The sequence below is a fragment of the Artemia franciscana genome, chromosome 16 (genome assembly GCF_032884065.1).
Source record: "Artemia franciscana chromosome 16, ASM3288406v1, whole genome shotgun sequence".
NCBI classification, from domain to species: domain Eukaryota; kingdom Metazoa; phylum Arthropoda; class Branchiopoda; order Anostraca; family Artemiidae; genus Artemia; species Artemia franciscana.
This window is the reverse complement of record NC_088878.1, coordinates 36,945,164-36,963,756: the sequence shown is the minus strand read 5'-3', so window position 1 is coordinate 36,963,756 and position 18,593 is coordinate 36,945,164.

The window sequence follows — 18,593 nt, the reverse complement described above, 5'->3', positions numbered from 1 at the left end:
AGATGGCCACTTGCTGTGGTATAAACTTTGAAAAGAGCTCATTCGATTGAAAATTGAAAAGGTTGGCCCCCTTTTTAATAATCAATCAAGAGTGACTGGAGAGCAACTAACTACCCGCCAACGCCCACCATTTGCCCAAACACATTCAACCAAAACTTTGGGATAGACATTTTGTTCAACGTAACTGAAAGGTCCAGAAATTATGTCCTTGAAGATGACAACGCCCCCCACACAGTCTTCAGGGCAAGAGTTGTAATTTATGCCCTGGGGACATATAAGGTATATATATAGAAAGGGGGATCGTATAAATTTCGGGGGGGGGGCTGAGTAGATTGGCAATCAGAAGTTCTAGTGCCCTTACGATTCCAAGTGGTCAGAGGGTGGTTACCCCCCCTCTCCACACACCTCGTATTTTACCGAAATGCATCTGAAAGAAATTTTGAGATGACCATTATTGTCAAAGAAGCTTCGAAAACAGCACATTTACTTGGAAATCAGAAGAGCCAGTGCCCTTTTTGATACTTGAAAGTGATTGGAGGGAAACTTACCCCTCTTCCACGCCCACCATTTCCACAAAACACATCAAATAAAAATTTTGAAGATAGCAATTTTGTTCTATGTAATTGAAAGGTCTTGAAATTATGTCTTTGAGGATGACAACCCCCCCACAGCTCTTAGGGCAAGGGTTATAACTTATGCCCTGGGGGTTATAAGGTATATATATATATATATATATATATATATATATATATATATATATATATATATATATATATATATATATATATATATATATATATATATATATATATATATATATATATATATATATATATATATATAGGGGGATCATGTAACCTTTGGAGGGGGCTCATGGGATTGGTAATCAGAAGTTTTAGTTTTTTTTAAGATTTAGAGTGATCAGAGGGTGGATACCCCTCCCCCACACACACACCTCGTATTTTCCCAAAATGCATCTGGTTTTAATTTTGAGATGGCCATATGTTGTCGTAGAAATTCCAAAAACAGCTCACTCAATCAGAAATTGAATGGGCCAGTACCCTTTGAAATAGTCGAAAACGATTTGAGGGCAACTAATCCGCTCCCGCACCCACCGTTTCCCCAAACCCACCCAATAAAAATTGTGACATTACCATTTTGTTCAACGTCATTGAAAGGTTCGGAAACTATGTCTTTTAGGATAGTGACTCCCCCACAGCCCTCAGGGTAAGAGTTGTAATTTATGCCCTAGGGGCATAAAAGGTATATACAGATTCTTATGATCATGGGAGATCCTCATGGGATGCTTAATCAAAAGTTTTAGTTGTGGATACCCCCACCCCCGGAAAAATCTCGTATTTTCCCGTAATGCATCTGATAGAAATTTTGAGATGGCCATTTGTTGTCGTAAAAACTTTGAAAGCGCTCATTTGATTGGAAATTAAAAGGACTAGTGCCCTTTTTATTAGGTAAAAGTAATTTCAGGTCAAAAAGCCCCCCCCCCCCCACTGCCATCAATTGTTAAAATATATTTAATCAATAATTTGGAGATCGATATTTTGTTCAGTGTAGTTAAAAGGTCTGAAAATTATGTATTTTGTCAACCCCATACCTTCTCAAGACCAGAACATAATCTGCATTTTACTAAAAAAAAATGGGTGTGGATATTCATTTTAGTATACATAAACTTATATATATTCATTAAAGTTTTAATAATCTTTAAAATTTAAAACCTTCTAAACTTATTTTGTTTATTTAAATCATACAATAAATAACCGAGTCCTTAAAGTTTTAATTATTTTTAATATTTCAGATTTAAAAAGTTAAATAATTTTAAACTTATTTTTTTTATTTAGGTCATACAATAAATAGCCGAGTCAAACTCAAAACGAGAAAAAAATTAACAAGTGTAGGGCTGACAAACCCCATGGCTTCTCAAGACTAGAACATAATTTGCATTTAACAGGAAACAAAATGCATTTAAAATGTTTCCACTTTGTCTTCACTTGTTTAAATCTTTTTACTAGATATATGAAGGGGGAAGTCGTCCCCCTTACACTCAAATAACAACACGAGAATATGATATCCTTTTTAAGAGTAACAAGAGATTGGAGGGCAAGCAGCACTTCTCTCGAGCCATTCATTTTCCAAATGTATCCAATCGAAATTTTGAGACATCCATTTTGTTCAGAATAGCAGAACCGTCCGGCCACTATGTCTTTAGGGATATTAGGCACGTCAACCTGCCTAAAATTATGCAATGGAACCATTACACCTCAGCAATATATTGAGAACGACTGGGAGTATTAAGTTGCAACTTTTGAGAATACTACTAGTACTATATATATATATATATATATATATATATATATATATATATATATATATATATATATATATATATATATATATATATATATATATATATATTATGATTCATATATATAATTATATATATGATTAAAAAATATATATTTGATATATAAATATATACATATATATATATATATATATATATATATATATATATATATATATATATATATATATATATATATATATATATATATATATATATATATATATATATATATATATATATATATGATTCATATATATGATTATATATATGATTAGAAAATATATATTTGATATATAAATATATACATATATATATATATATATATATATATATATATATATATATATATATATATATATATATATATATATATATATATATATATATATATATATATATATATATATATATATATATATATATTATATATAAGATCATGGCTACTAAAAGTAAAAGAAATTTTAGACAAAACAGGGTTTTCCTTTGTTTGGAATGAAGATAGAGGACCAATGGATGTAACTGCAAATTTGGAGAATGAATCAAATGATTCAAAAATGGAGTGAAGAAAAAAAAACAAAAAAAAACGTTAAAGTTTTATAAGGATGTTAAGGTGGTTTATGAGCAGAAGTTCTACTTTAAGCTGAACTTACCAGCTGGATGTTTGACGTTGTGGGTGCAGCTCACGGTTAACTGCCTACCAATTAGTGCAAGATTTAAAAGATATTCTAAAAAAAGACGTTTCAATGAAGACAGATATACTTGCCCGCTTTGCAGAGTTAAAGACGATTATTTAGTGCATTGCTTAAGCCGGTGCCAGGGGCCCTCTACGATAAGGGAAGGGATATTTGGAAATAATGAGTTGATACTTCCAGGTGTCCTAAATTTTACGTCTCGAGTAGCAAGGTATCTGGAACTTTTGTTAAATAAAAAAAAATACATGAAATAAAATTGAAAAATCTCAGTATAAAGTAAATATAAAGTTTTGTTTATGTATTTTTCCGAGTGTTAAATGTTCTTTTCAATGACCGTTTTTCAAGTATTAAGTACTAATATTAGGTTAATGCAGTGTTTCATTTAATTGTTTTATGATAATCGCTGATCAAAGTTTATGTTATTTGTGCCTTTCGTTTATTTTACTGTGCTGTGTTCATAGCTGTATATTTGGCTTTTTAAGTCACACTTATCTATCTATCTATCTATCTATATAAAATGTATTTTAAAAATTTATAAAAATATAATAAAACAATTTTTAATATAATTTCCTATAATTTTACACTGTCTGTTAAAAAGACTATCAACTTGAGTTTGTTTCTGTTATAATACTTCATTTGGATTTCAATTGAACATCTTAATACCAATAACATCATATCCTAGATTAAAGTGTAAGCAAAATGAATGAAATTTTTGAGGTTTTGCTTATTCATGGTGCTGAATAAGCTTAAAAAATAATTTTCGGAAGACTAGTTCACTAAGGCTAGGAATAAATGAAGATAAAAAAGTGACGTTGGGTAACGAAAAGATTGATCAAGTGGACAGCTTCACCTACCTTGGTAGTATTATTAGTAAAGACGTTGGGAGTAGTGAAGATGTTAGAAGTAGAATAGCTAAGGCTCAAGGTATTTTTTTCACAGTTGAAAAAAGTTCGGAAGAATTGCAAGTTAAGTCTGCGAACCAAGATTAGAATAGTGGATCTACAGTGACGACCGTGGTCAAACATGGTTCTGAAGCATAGAGGCTCCGACAAGGGGATGAAGATTTGCTAGATGTTTTCCAGAGAAATTGACTACGGATTGTTCTTGGTACCTTGCTAACTAACCATATTTCAAACAGTAGGCTGTACGAAAAGTGTGGTTCAATCCTGCTTCTAGGGCTATAATGAGAGAAACGTTGAGATGGCTAGGGCACGTTCTGCGGACGAAGGATGACATATTGCCGAAGATTGTCCTTTTCGGCCAACCAGCTAGGGTCAAACAAATTAGAGTGGGAGGATATCGTAAAGTAAGATTTAATGGAAATGGGAACTTCCTGGGATGGTGTAAATAAGGAGGTTTTGAATAAGTTAGGATGGAAAAGGAGCATTTGCAGCTGTGTTTGGCCTCAGGCCGAACTTCCTGGGATGGTGTAAATAAGGAGGTTTTGAATAGGTTAGGATGGAAAAGGAGCATTTGCAGCTGTGTTCGGCCTCAGGCCGAACTTCCTGGGATGGTGTAAATAAGAAGGTTTTGAATAGGCTAGGATGGAAAAGGAGCATTTGCAGCTGTGTTCGGCCTCAGGCCGAACTTCCTGGGATGGTGTAAATAAGGAGGTTTTGAATAGGTTAGGATGGAAAAGGAGCATTTACAGCTGTGTTGGCCTCAGGCCGCTTGGTGCTGCGGTCAGTTGTTAGTACTTAGTGTTAGTAATGTGCTGTTTGAGAAATTTAATATACTATTGAAATCCAAACCATGTGGATTAATAAAACATCTACGGAAGGAATAACGTTTTTTTATCTTGAAAAGTAATTAAATTTTGATAATTTCAAAGATTTTTTTGGCTTTAAACTCAAATTTTAACAAAAAAATGAATTTTTCAGACCGGTGTAAAATCCGAGAAACATTTTGTCTGGGATCCAGTTTGCCTTTTATAGTGTAAGGCCCAGCACCCACGGGGCAATTGTTTCAAGACAAAGGTTATAAACTAGTCTCATCTGCAACTGCTTTACAACCAAAACGAAACGTGTCTCCACCCACGCACACGAGTGGTTGCAGATTAGTTATATTTAACTAATTGAGCAGTACAGTGTGGTTAACTATGTTGAGCCTTGACGAGGAAGACTTCACTGATTACTAAGAGTACTGCATGTTTCGTCAGAGTACTGCACGTTCTGCACGTTCAAAACCTGCACAGCAGATTTTGTAGGGTTCAGAGGGAGTATAGGGTCCATCCCTACTTGAAAAAGAATGCAAAGTCTTGTTTGTTCTTAGCAGCAAAAGAACTTCTGCTGCCACCATTTCTCTATCACGTCTTTCTCTGAGTACGCTGGAAGTTTATAGTTATTCAGCTCTTTCTGCTTCTCCATTTCTCCTACGAATCTCACGCTTAATTCCTGGTTTGACATGTTGAGAGACAAAATAATTGGACAATATCAACGGGGTAGCTCCCGAAAATATGTTTGACTACACTCTGCAACGCAACTGTGAACACAGCAGGGGGTTCATACGGAACCGGTTTTAGACTGATTAGAAACCAATCAGATCTGGATTACCTCATGGGCAGGCCCCCACTCTTCTTCAAGGCCATGGTCATAAAACAGTTGCGTGCGCAATCGGTTAGCAATTCTAGTGTCAAAACAGTTGCCCCTTGGGCACTTGACCTAAAAAGCACGAGGACGATTGCTTAAATCTTGATATTCCGGGTGGGGGGTTAAGGCCCCACGTTCATATGTCCAATTTAACTACATTCATACCAGTTTTTTTCTGCAATTCCACTGCAAACGTCCGCTTTGTACGTGACTGAACGCTCCAGTGTCTTCTGGTTTTAGTTCAGACAGATCGAAAGATATATTCTTTACGGTTTTTACAAAAAATCAAGACGGAATCATAAAAATAGACTTATTCAAAGAGATTCTTTCAGTGGAATAGGGAGGGGGATTTAATAAATGAGTAAAATTATAATAAAAAATCAAATTATATCAAATGTACAGGAAAGTGCGGAAAGGTCGTAAGGATCTTGAAATTTTTGAGGGGCACCCCTCTGAGCTGAACGTTCTCATTCCTTGCTCTATTTTTAACAGAAAGAAATCCGCTATGTTATTTTGCGCAATATTTAAAAAAAATTATGGATTTGATCCAAGTTATTCAAGCGCTATCAAGGTTCTCTACTACAGCAAAAATCGTTTCGCAACTTCTGCTTGTTTGAGGATGAAAGTTAAATGATTGATAATCATCTAGTGGATTCAAACTCTCTATATTTAGTCATAAGAAATCCAGATTAATAAATTAATATAACTACTACTAACAGCTCACCGGAAAACCAAGCCCCCTGAGGCCAACACAGGTACGCACGCTCCTCCTCCATCCGAATCTATTCAAAGCCTCCCTCTTTACACCCTCCCAGGAAGATCCCATTCCCTATCTTTCTTTATGACTTCCTCCATCCCCAACCGCGGACGACCTACTTTCCGTTTATCCTTATACGGTTGGCCGAAAAGGACAATCTTCCGAAATCTCATCCTTCATCTGCAGAACTTGCTATAGCCATCTCAACCTTTCTCTCATTGTAGACTTAGAAAGCGGGATTGAACCAACAAAACATTTTTTTAACCAAAAAGAGTAATTTAAGAAATTACTTTTATTAAATTTATTAAGGGTAATAGGTTTTTGATCAAATCAGCGGTCACACAACTACTTGATCTGCTGTTTCATTAAGGGTGTATAGCACAGTGTAGGCTTGAAACGCAAAACAACTGAGAAATACGTTGTTTTTTGTTTGTTTGTTTTTTTCACAAGAAAGATCTTAACTGAGATTTAATATGTAACAGTCGAAAAATTTAGAAGGCAGCAATCTAAAAAAAAACATTGATAAGACTAAAATAGACTTTTTGTCACGTCACTCAAAAAGGGTAGTCCTAATAACTCAATCCTGGTGACTCGACAGGTGGTATTTTTATTTGAGTTGTGTTTTTTTTTAGTTTAGCTTGGAAGTGCTAATGAAAGTATACGGATAGAATTTTTACCAGACAATTTAATCCCTACTGTGAGATAACTATTCCCAGAAATTTTCTTCCCGTTGAAAATTCCCCCCCCCTGCAGAAAACTCCCCCGTAAAAAATGTTAGTATGTTTCTCATTAACAAATACTATCAGAGGCAACTTCTACAATAAGGTTCTCTAATTTTTATTGTAGGGAGGGAGGCAGATACCTCAAAAGGTGCATTTTAATGCCAAAACATCCTAGATCTCACTGAGCCATCAGATAAATATAGAACTAGTTTTGAGTGAGAGACAAGGGGAGGGGGAGGTAGAAGTTGATGTATAATGTCCAGAACGTAACCAGGATTTTATTCGGGGTGAGGTGTATGTTTTCGGGGGTATAAAATAAACTTTAAAAAACGCATTAAAAATGTGAAATTGATATCCCCTCCCATAGTATTTCCAGGAATATTTCTGGTCTACGCTGTTATAATGAAAGTAAAAAGTAACATTAAACCTAAAAATGAGCAGAATTTATTCCGTATAGGAAAGGGACTGGCCCTCTGTCATCCATACCTCTACCTTATGGTCGCAGCAACTTCTGAGTATGCTCATTTGATCGAAAATTGAGAGCTCTAGTCCTTTTATTAGTCAAAAGTGATTGAAGACAAACCAGCCACGTGGGGGTAGTATTTTTCTGGCGGTATTTAATGTTAATCTTTTACGCATACATAATTGTATCTTAGTTTTCATTTCCTATTCTTCATTACCATCATAATTACTAGGCGATGGCATGTAGTTGGGCGACATACAAAATGGTTTGACCTATACAAATAATCACAAAGAATGCATCAACAGTTGGTGGTAACGAACTGTAGTAAGGAGCGACCCGGCTCAATAGTAACCAAAACTCTAAAAAATAGAATTTTCATACCAATAGTTACATCAAAAGAATCGAATTTTAATGCTGATTTTAAATATATATGTTTCATCAAGTTCAGTCGTACCCATCGAAAGTTATGAGCCTGAAAATATTTCCCCTATTTTAGAAAATAGGAGGAAACACCCCCTAAAAGTCATAGAATCTTAGCAAAACTTACACCGTCAGATTCAGTTTATCGGACAACTCTACTGTAGAAGTTTCAAGCTCCCATCTACAAAAATGTGGAATTTTGTATTTTTTGCCAGAAGACAGATCCCGGATGCGTGTTTATTTGTTTGTTTTTTTCCCAGGGGTGATCGTATCGACCCAGTGGTCCTAGAATCTCACGAAAGGGTTCATTCTAACGGAACTTAGAAGTTCTAGTGCCACCTAGGCCCCCTCCCACGCTCATTTTTTCCCAAAGTCACCGGATCAAAATTTTGAGATAACCATTTTGTTCAGCGTAGTCGAAAAACTTAAGAACTACGTCTTTGAGACAATTTAATCCCCCACAGTCCCCGGGGGAGGGGCTGCAAGTTACTAACTTTGACCATTGTTTACATATAGTAATGGTTATTGCGAAGTGTATAGCCGTTTTCAGGGGGACTTTTTGACCTTGGGTGGGTGTAGGTCGGGGGAGGAGATTACGTGGGAGGATCTTTCCATGGAGGAATTTATCATGAGGGAAGAAAATTTTCTTGAAGGGGGCGCAGGATTTTCTAGCATTATTAGAAAAAAAAACAATGAGAAAATAAATAAAAAAAAGTTTTTGCAACTAGAAGTAAAGAGCTGCATTAAAACTTAAAACGAACAGAAAATATTATTTATATAAGGGGATTCGTCTCCTCCACCATACCTTGCTCTTTACGCTAAAGACTTTTATTAATTTTAACTATTTATTCTACTGCCTTTGCGATTCAGGGTTCATTCTTAAAGAATTGGGACGAAATTCAAGCTTTAGTGTAAAGAGCAAGGTATTAACGAGGGGGGCGAACCCCCTCATATACGTAATAGAAATATGCAAATATAGAAGTTCGTTACGTTAGTTAATTCGTAAGTTACGTATATTTGTTACTAATTCAAGCTTTAGTGTAAAGAGCGATGTATTGACGAGGGAGCAAACCCCTCATATACGTGATGAAAAATACACAAATATATAATACACAAATCTTTACGTAGGTTAATTCGTAAGGTATGTATGTTTATTACTAACAAAAATGTTTGTACATAACGTAAAAAAAAATCCAGTTGGATTTTTAAGTAACCAAAAATTGGAGGGCAACTAGGCTTCCTTTCCACCCATTTTCTTATCAAAATCGTCCGATCAAAACTATGAGAAGGCCATTTAGCAAAAAAAAAAAAAAAAAAACATAGAAATTCCGTTCTAATTATTCATGTGCGGTGAGCCAAAATCAAAACATGCATTAATTCAAAAACGTTCAGAAATTAAATGAAAAAAACAAGTTTCTTTAACTGCAAGTAAGGAGAGACATTTAAACTGCAAACGAACAGAAATTATTCCGTATATGAAAGGGGTTGTCCCCTCCGCAACGCCTCGCTCTTTATGCTAAAGTTTTTTTTTTATTGTTTAGAAAGTAGAGTTGTGACAAAGAATCAAACTTTAGCGTAACGAGGGAGGCGTTGCAGAGGGGACAACCCCTTTTATATACAGAATAATTTCTGTTCGTTTTAAGTTTTAATGTCACTCCTCACTTGCAGTTAAAAAAACTTGTTTTTTTAATTTAATTTCTTCAACAGATGGTTTACGACCGATTTTTTTTTTACAATACAAAGCTTAAATTACTTGCTAAAGTGGTCAGAATTACAAAGGCTAAAAATTATGCGGAGAATACTAAATATCACTATATTGGCTCTATGACTATCTACCTTGGTTTTACTGCCCTAGCAATGATGCATGGACGGATAATAAGATAGACATATCTATTAACAAATGAACTAACCTCTTTTTTATACAAAATAAGGGGGAAATTAATTCCAGGTTTTTCTTCTCACTCAATTGAACTATCTGTCTTGGCTTTTTCTAGAATTAGCCATGACTTGATTGCCCACAACTAGTACATTTCAATTCCGAGTCCGTTGATTTTTGAATTAAAATGGACTAGTTGTGAAAGCATGGCTGGTTGTAGAAAAAGCCAAGACAGATAGTCAAATTGAGTGAGAAGAAAAACCTGGGATTAATCCCCCCCCCCCTTGTTAGGATTGTATAAAAAGGAGGTATCAGTTTTTTTTAGATGGTGAACAGCTTTTAATTTTTTATGGTGGGTTGGTTTTTATAAGTTACTATTTCTTGTATCAATATTTTTACATCTTAGTGTTCGTTGTTTTAGTCTTTCATCTTTTCTCTTTACGGGCCGCAGTCTCGTTTATTGTCTTTTCATTGAGTTTTAACTCTCTTTGTTGTTTTTTTCTCATGGCAGGCCAGTTTGCCTTAAGGACTTTCATAATGTATTCTGTCCCCCCCCCCCATCATAATCTTTTGTAGTAGTTTTCATAATTTTGTTACTAAATTATTGTATTTCCATCATATATGTGCATATTTCATTATGATTAACCAAACTTCATTCCTCGAGTGTGTGCCGAATAATGTAAAAGCATCAAAAATTGCGATTTCCCCCTCTGGTGATGATTACGTGGGAGGATCATATTATGGAGCAATTTTTCATGGGGAAGGGAATTTTCAATAATGAGGTGCCGAATTTCCTAGCATTATTTAAAAACGATCAGAAATTTTAACAAAAAAAAACAAGTTCTTCCAACTGAAAGTAAGGAGCAACATTAAAACTTAAAACGAACAGAAATTATCATGTATATGAAGGAGTTCTCCCCCTCGTCAACACCTCACTCTTTACACTAAAGTTGTTTTAGTACTCTCAAGAGCTATTTATTCTAAGTACACGGCCTTTGTGATTCTGGGGTCGTTCTTAAAGAACTGGAACAAAACTAGGCAAAGTTATGCAATTTTGCCAATATTGATATTCAAAGTCGATCAAATTGTATTAGTCGGTCAACGGTACCTTTTTTAGCTTCAAGCACGGTCAGGCATACCAATCTAATCATTTGCTTTGTTCACTCTTTTTGCTAATGGGCCTTAGGGAAGGCCGTTGCATCACGATATAAGCGAAAAGAATATTAAGGAAGGACGTTTTTATTTTTTATAATCAGAATAACTGTTTGGTTGCTATAAGCAATTTTATTTCAAAGAAACTATCTATTAGGGTCATTGACTTACGATGTCAATTTCAGTGATTTATAGTTTCATACTAAGTCGTATTCGAAGGTAGAAATGGAAATGAGGGGGCGGGTTTGTCACACTATACGAAATATTGTAATTGTGTATTATTCAGAACACACTCAATAAGTTAAGTTAGGTTCTATTGTGAAGCAAACTACGATGCATTTGCTGAGAAAATCCGGTTTCGTAGCCATAAAGACAAAACTCAATTTAGTTTGCTACGTACAGTGATAGAAGATAGTGTCTGGAGTAGGTTAGGTTAGGTCACAGCAAAGACAAGGACAAAGACAAAAGAGTTTGTCACAAAGACAAAACTCAATTTAGTTTGCTACGCATAGTGATAGAGAGCAAAGCATTTCTAAGAAGACAGTTATCGATTGGAATAACTACATTGGGGGGGGGGGGTCGCATTATATCAAATACCTAACTAAACCTAACCTAACCACCTCTATATATAAAATGTACCTGCATTTTAATTAAAATGTACCTGCATCGTAGTCTGTTTCACGAAGAACCTAGCTTCATCTATTGGGTGTTCTGAATAATACACAAGTACCCAAAATATAATAATAACAGTTGTGGATGTACAAGCCTAGCAGGGTTTAAATATAACAAAGAAGAAAAAGTATAGAAACTTGTATGATATACACCCTTCCTAATGTTCTTCTAATATGTTTCTGTGACACTCATTCCTAATGAAATACACCGAAGTAAGATAAAAATATAATACATTAGAAACAAATTTGGGCTATATATTTGCGCATTAGTGTGTGTGTGTGGGGGGGGGGTGTAAAGTATAGTGGTTCGGCCCGCCTAATGTGTTAGGTACAATTATTCTGTATATTAGGTTATAAGAATTGTTTTCTAACTTCGCACTGTCAAAATACTTTACCCCCACCCCAGTGCCCTCCTAATGTGCAAATATATACCCCAAATTATATATTTGCCATCTATTCTGTCATTTCTTCTTGTCTTGTCCCTCTCTAATCTGAAAGAAACCAACAAAAAACAAAATGGTTCTATAATGCGTCAATGAACGAACAACTTGAGCGGTAGGGATTTTATCATACAAGTGCTCCAAACGTGACCACTGTCAGGTGGTCAAGTCAGGGGGCTACTTGTCAGAGTGCCCATGCTTCAGAGCCATATTTGACATTTGTCATCACTGTAGCTTCCGCTATTCTAACATTGGTTCACAGACTTATCTTCCTTTTCTTCCAAAAAACACCCTGGGCCTCTGCACCGTCCTTGCAAATAACACTATCTAGGTAAGTAGAGCTATTCACTTGATCGATCTTCTTATTATCTAACATCACGCTTTCGCCTTCACTTACTCCTAGTCTCATCGACTTTGTCTTTTTGACATTAATATTTAACCTATTCTTGCTCCTTGAATCCTCAAAACCTCTAAAAGCTCATTCATTTTCAAAATCAAATAAAAAAATCATTTTTTTTTCAACTGAAAGTAAGGAGCAACATTAAAACTTAAAACGAACAGAGATTATTACGTATATGAAGGGACTCACCCCCTAGTCCATACCTCGCTCTTTGCGCTAAAGTCCAAATTTTGTTCCAGTTCTTTCAGAATGACGCCTGAATCGCAAAGGCCGTTTAATTAGAATGAATAGCTCTTTTGAAAGTACTAATCAAAACTTTAGCGTAAAGAGCGAAGTATTGACTAGGGGGTGAAGCCCCTCATATACGTAATGATTTCTATTCATTTTAATGTTATTCCTTACTTTAAGTTGAAAAAAAACTTGTTTTTTTTATTAAATTTCTGATCGTTTTTTGAAATAATGCTGGGAAATCCGGCGCCTCCTTCATAGAAATTTCCCTTCCCCCATGAAAACGTCCTGCATGAAAATATCCTCCTACAGCACCCCATCCCTATACACTATACATAAACAGTGGGCAAAGTTCATAATTTGCAGCCCTTCCCCCGGGGACTGTGGGGGATTAAATCATCCTCAAAAACATAGTTATTAGACTTTTTGACTATGCTGAATAAAATGACTATCTCAAAATTTTTATTGGGTGACTTTGGGAAAACAATGAGCGTGGGAGGGAGCTTAATTGCCCTCCATTTTTCGGTCCCTTAAAAAGGGCACTAGAACTTCAAATTTCCTTTCGAATGATCCCTCTTGCAATATTCTAGCACCATGGGTCGATACGATCACCCTTGAAAAAAAAACAAATAAACTCCCATCCGTAATCTTTCTTCTGGCAAAATTACAAAATTCCACATTTTGTCGATAAGAGCTTGACACATCCACAACAAGGTTCTTTGATACGCTGAATCTGATGATGTGATTTTCATTAAGATTATATGACTTTTAGAGGATGTTGCCCCTTTTTTGAAAATAACGCAAATTTTCTCAGACTCGTAACTTTTGATGGGTGTGGCTAAACCTGATGAAACTTATATATTTGTAATCAGCATAAAATTCAATTCTTTTGATGTATCTATTGGTACCAAAATTATGTTTTTTAGAGTTACGCTTACTATTGAGCTGGGTTACTCCTTACTTACAGTTCGTTACCACGAACTATTTTATACATCTTTATGTATAAACACTCGTTCGAGCTCGCTTAGAGAAATTTGGAAAAAAGCTATTTTCGATAGATAGATTTATAAGTTTCTTCAAAGACAAGATAATCGAACGAAGGATATGTTTAACTACCTTAGTGGGAATTTTAATTTAAACGAAAAATTTAACATCAAGTGGCCCGAATTGAGCCAAATTATACAATTTGGTGATAATCAATGGGCTTAGCACAGCGCAATCTATGCTTAACATTAACCTATCCAGTATAACTAAATCTGTTGACCTCCATGTAAGTCAGCAGAAAATAAAGACGGTAGGGACAAACGGTACTGGCCACACACCTGTCCTTCCATTGCCGCCAAGAAGGAAGCAAGCCATTGGTCGAAGAAGAAGAAGCGAGCAGATTGTCGAAGAATGGGTTATGTAGCATCAAACCCGTCTTGGATCCTTTTAGAGGCTCAGGAGTGATGACAAACACTGCTGGCTTTGATTTCCGAGCAATCGGGGTTGGACCAGTTTGTACCTAGGCAGTTTAATGTTTGGGTATTGCTGCTTGAGTAGAGTGAGGGCTTCCGCCCAGTTTTGCAAACTAAGGCCTTTGGGAAGGGGGATACGAGGTGTGCCGTCATTAGGATTATAATTTTGGAAAGTTCGCAGATGTTATAACTCACCGTCTAATAATTTAAATTATGCAGGAGAGGGGAGTCACATTAGCTCCAAAAGACTTCTTATAAAATTCAAAATAGTGGTCTTTATTGTAGTTTTTGTTTGTTTTGACCCCCCTCCACCAGGAAAAATGACCTGACCATAACTACCTGCCAAAGTTTCTACTATTGCCGTTGACGAGGAAACGAGTTGGTGGTTATTGAAAAACCTGGTAATCTACTATCTGTTCAGGTTTGAAGCAACTCGGTGTTTTCTGAAATATATGACAGACGCACAGACTGAGACTGGTGGTCAATCGTTGAGCCATCAACTGTGGAGGGAGCCATCTAGAACTGAACATGCCATCGAACTTTAATGACTACATTGAGCCAAGGTTTTGCAACGAAAAACAAGCAGAAGCAAACGGCTTGACATTATTAAAAAAGAAAATATATAAACAAAACTGTAATGACGACACAATGCTTCGCGCTGGCAAATTCATCCCTAAATATATGTACAATCCCAACACGGTAAACGATCGCAGCTATTCTCAAACCCCTCCCCCTTCCCCCTACGTTAATGACTACATTGAGCCAAGGTCTTGCAACGAAAAACAAGTAGAAGCAAACGGCTTGACATTATTAAAAAAGAAAATATATAAACAAAACTGTAATGACGACACAATGCTTCGCGCTGGCAAATTCATCCGTAAATATATGTACAATCCCAACACGGTAAACGATCGCACCTATTCTCAAACCCCTCCCCCTTCCCCCTACTTTAATGACTACATTGAGCCAAGGTCTTGCAACGAAAAACAAGTAGAAGCAAAAGGCTTGACATTATCAAAAAAGAAAATATATAAACAAAACTGTAATGATGACACAATTCTTCGCGCTGGCAAATATGTACAATCCCAACACGGTAAACGATCGCAGCTATTATCAAACCCCTCCCCCTTCCCCCTATTCTTTATGTTAAAGCCTTTTGTGACGCAAAGATATAGCCTATTGGAAATTGTGTCTACATTTTTTTTTCTTTCTTTTTTTTTTGTAAAATCGCCTTTCGAAACAGAACTGAAAACTTTTTTGTTTAAAGCAGAAACAACTAAATGAATCCTTTCACTTTCCAATAAAAAGGTTAAAATTTATCGTAAAGAGAGAATAGGGTGGCATCTTGTTCATTTTAGAATAATTCTATCTATTCTATATTTGAACATTAATCTTTACTTTTATTTGAAACTGTTATTTTTTTTTTATTCGGTACTTATGTTTTATGGCCAACATACTCAAGAATTGAAGTTAGGTTAATCATAATGAAATAAACCAAAATATGATGAAAACATAATAGTTTAGTAACAAAATTATTGAAACTACAACAAAGAATTTTTGAAGGTGGGCAGACCACATTACATCAAATACAAACTAAACTAACCTAACCGAAATACCAAATAAATATTTAATTAAAAATATATCTACAATGTAGTTTCCCACCGAGCCAAAACTAATATTGCCTCGTATAAAGACCATGAAAACCGGTTATTGTCTCATATTTGCGATGTAAAATCTCAAGAGAACTTGAGTGTGGTGGCATTTAGACACAAGTGCCGTTTATTCTCTTCCAAATATTATTTGAATCTTGTAAGAATAGAAACTCAATCACATTTTATAAAAGGATTCATATACGCCATCTGATAAATTACCGGTTACGTCTAACCTAATTATTGTTTTGAACAAATCACAGCTAGTAAAAGGCTAACGCGTTTGACGATATTCAATATCTCGGGATAAAATAGTGAACTGCTAGTCTTAAGGGGAAGGGATAGAAAATTTTCATATGCATTGAAAACTATTAATCAGTAATAATATCATATTAACAATAATGAAATTTAAAAAAAGGGTAAAGAATACGGTATTGGACTTTGGAGTCCTTACCGGCGGTGCTGATCTACCGTTCTTCTCTTTCAGCCAGGAAGCGCAATGGGGGGTTGGGGGCCAACCATCCTGTGCTTTCACACACCCTTCCTGTTTACCTTCCCCCAGATTTCTCCAGGTACCTGTTTAGATTTGGGTCGAATCTGGCTGAGCTTACAGAGCCACGCTAATGACCCCCGTCCAAAAATAAATAATTGGGTATGAACTAAATAATGGGGTTTCTATGAAATTGAAAACAGACAGAAACTAATTAAAAAAATTCGGTATTTGTCTGCTAAACGAAACACACCCAAGAAGTGAAGTTAGGCCAATCCGAATGAAATATACCAAAACATGATTATAATATAATACTTTAGAAACAAAATTATGGAAACTACACAGGATCGTATCTAGGATTTTTCTTGGGGTGGGGGGGTGTTACAAAAAAAACCATAAAACATATCAAAATGCGTTTATATTCATTTTTATTATTTTTTATGAATTGGACAAGCATTTTTTTTGGGGGGGGGGGGAAACCCCCTAACACTTTTTACTCCAAAGTTTGACAGGTTGTTTGTAAATGTAGCGACAGAGCATATAGGCAAATTGTTATATAGGCTAAATCTTTAAGATTTCGGTCCTTCACTGGATCTTTTGCATCTTTCGCTATCGATGAAAGCATAAATTCAACTTGCTATGAAAATTACGCTATCACACCTCTTTTAAGCTAAGTTGTGACAAAAAACAAAGTTTCACAAGTTGTCGGTATGTGCTATCGGGACATTTAGGCTTGAGGAAAACGCTAAAGTTTGGGCCATCCACTGGATACTCTCTTTTATGGTATATTTTTGGGAAAGTGAGATTTAAATCTTTCTTGTAAATTTTCCTCTCTAAAATAAGTAGATCTTCATTTTAGAGGCATATTTAAGGGGATCGCCAAAAAGAATCAGACTGTCTCGTCCATTGTAAACTATTTTAATTTGTGTGGCCAAACTATTTACAATTTATTGGTCGTTCTTGCCAAAACTTGTAGAGCATGGATAATCGATCCACATAAACGGCAGAAAACTAAAAGCTTACATCTACTCTCCCTGAAATCTTAAAAAAAAAACCTGTAACTTCTCTTGTTTTATACCGGAGATAGATATATTTAGTTTTAGAGAAATTTACATTATTAGGAAGTGTAAATTGTCTTTTTTCGATCAAAAGGAGCATATATGTCTTTTCAAAATACAGGATAGGGTTGTCCCTAAAAACGTTCTTGTATACCTGCTAGGAAAATACTAAAAATTACCTCAAAAGAAATATCATTTGATCGATTCGATAACTCTTTGAATCTTCTGTAGTGCAACTCATTTTGATTGAAAACTTAGACGACAAAATTCCATTGTCTTTTCAATCAAGTGGTGCTGTGGTGCTGTCTTTTCAATCAAGTGGTGCAATCTTCTGTGGTGCAACTCATTTTGATTGAAAACTTAGACGACACAATTCCATTGTCTTTTCAATCAAGTGGTGCTGTGGTGCTGTCTTTTCAATCAAGTGGTGCAATCTTCTGTGGTGCAACTCATTTTGATTGAAAACTTAGACGACAAAATTCCATTGTCTTTTCAATCAAGTTGCCAATTCTCAAAAGGTTTCAATAATAACTAGTCCTTGGGAAAATCTGCTAATGAACCCTTCGCCTTTTGAGGCAGTCAGCCGACATTGATGCTCACAATGATGATGATGCCACAAAAATGATGTTTAAGGTACCGAATCCTCCTAAAAAGAATAGCAATATTACTTTATTTTAATCTATTGTAAAGACAATTTTTTCCACAGTTTTATTGTTTTAGTTATTGTGACTGTCATTTTTCAGCTAGAAAAACTTATTATTCCAGCGTGCGAGAATATTTTCTTCATCGATTGGATGAGAATCCAACTATAAAAGAGAAATCCGTCATCTGTCAAAACTTATACCCAGTTGATTTTATCTCGATCATCAAGATTTAATAATATTTATAACTCTCTAGCATATTAATGTTATTATCAAGGGTGTGAATTAGGGAGAGCGTAGGTAGCAATCGCATTATTCCTCAATTTGGAAAAAACACCACTCTCTCTTATGACTTTACACTCATTAAAATAATGTTTATTTGTATGCCTAAGTTGTTAAGATAATTTTAATAGTACACTGAAAGTTACTAACATCCCATCTTGTGCAAGACTATGAAAAGCGTTATAGATTAGTTTGTTGTTGTGAGGTTACGTACTCACTTTTGACACCTAAATCATTATTCTTGT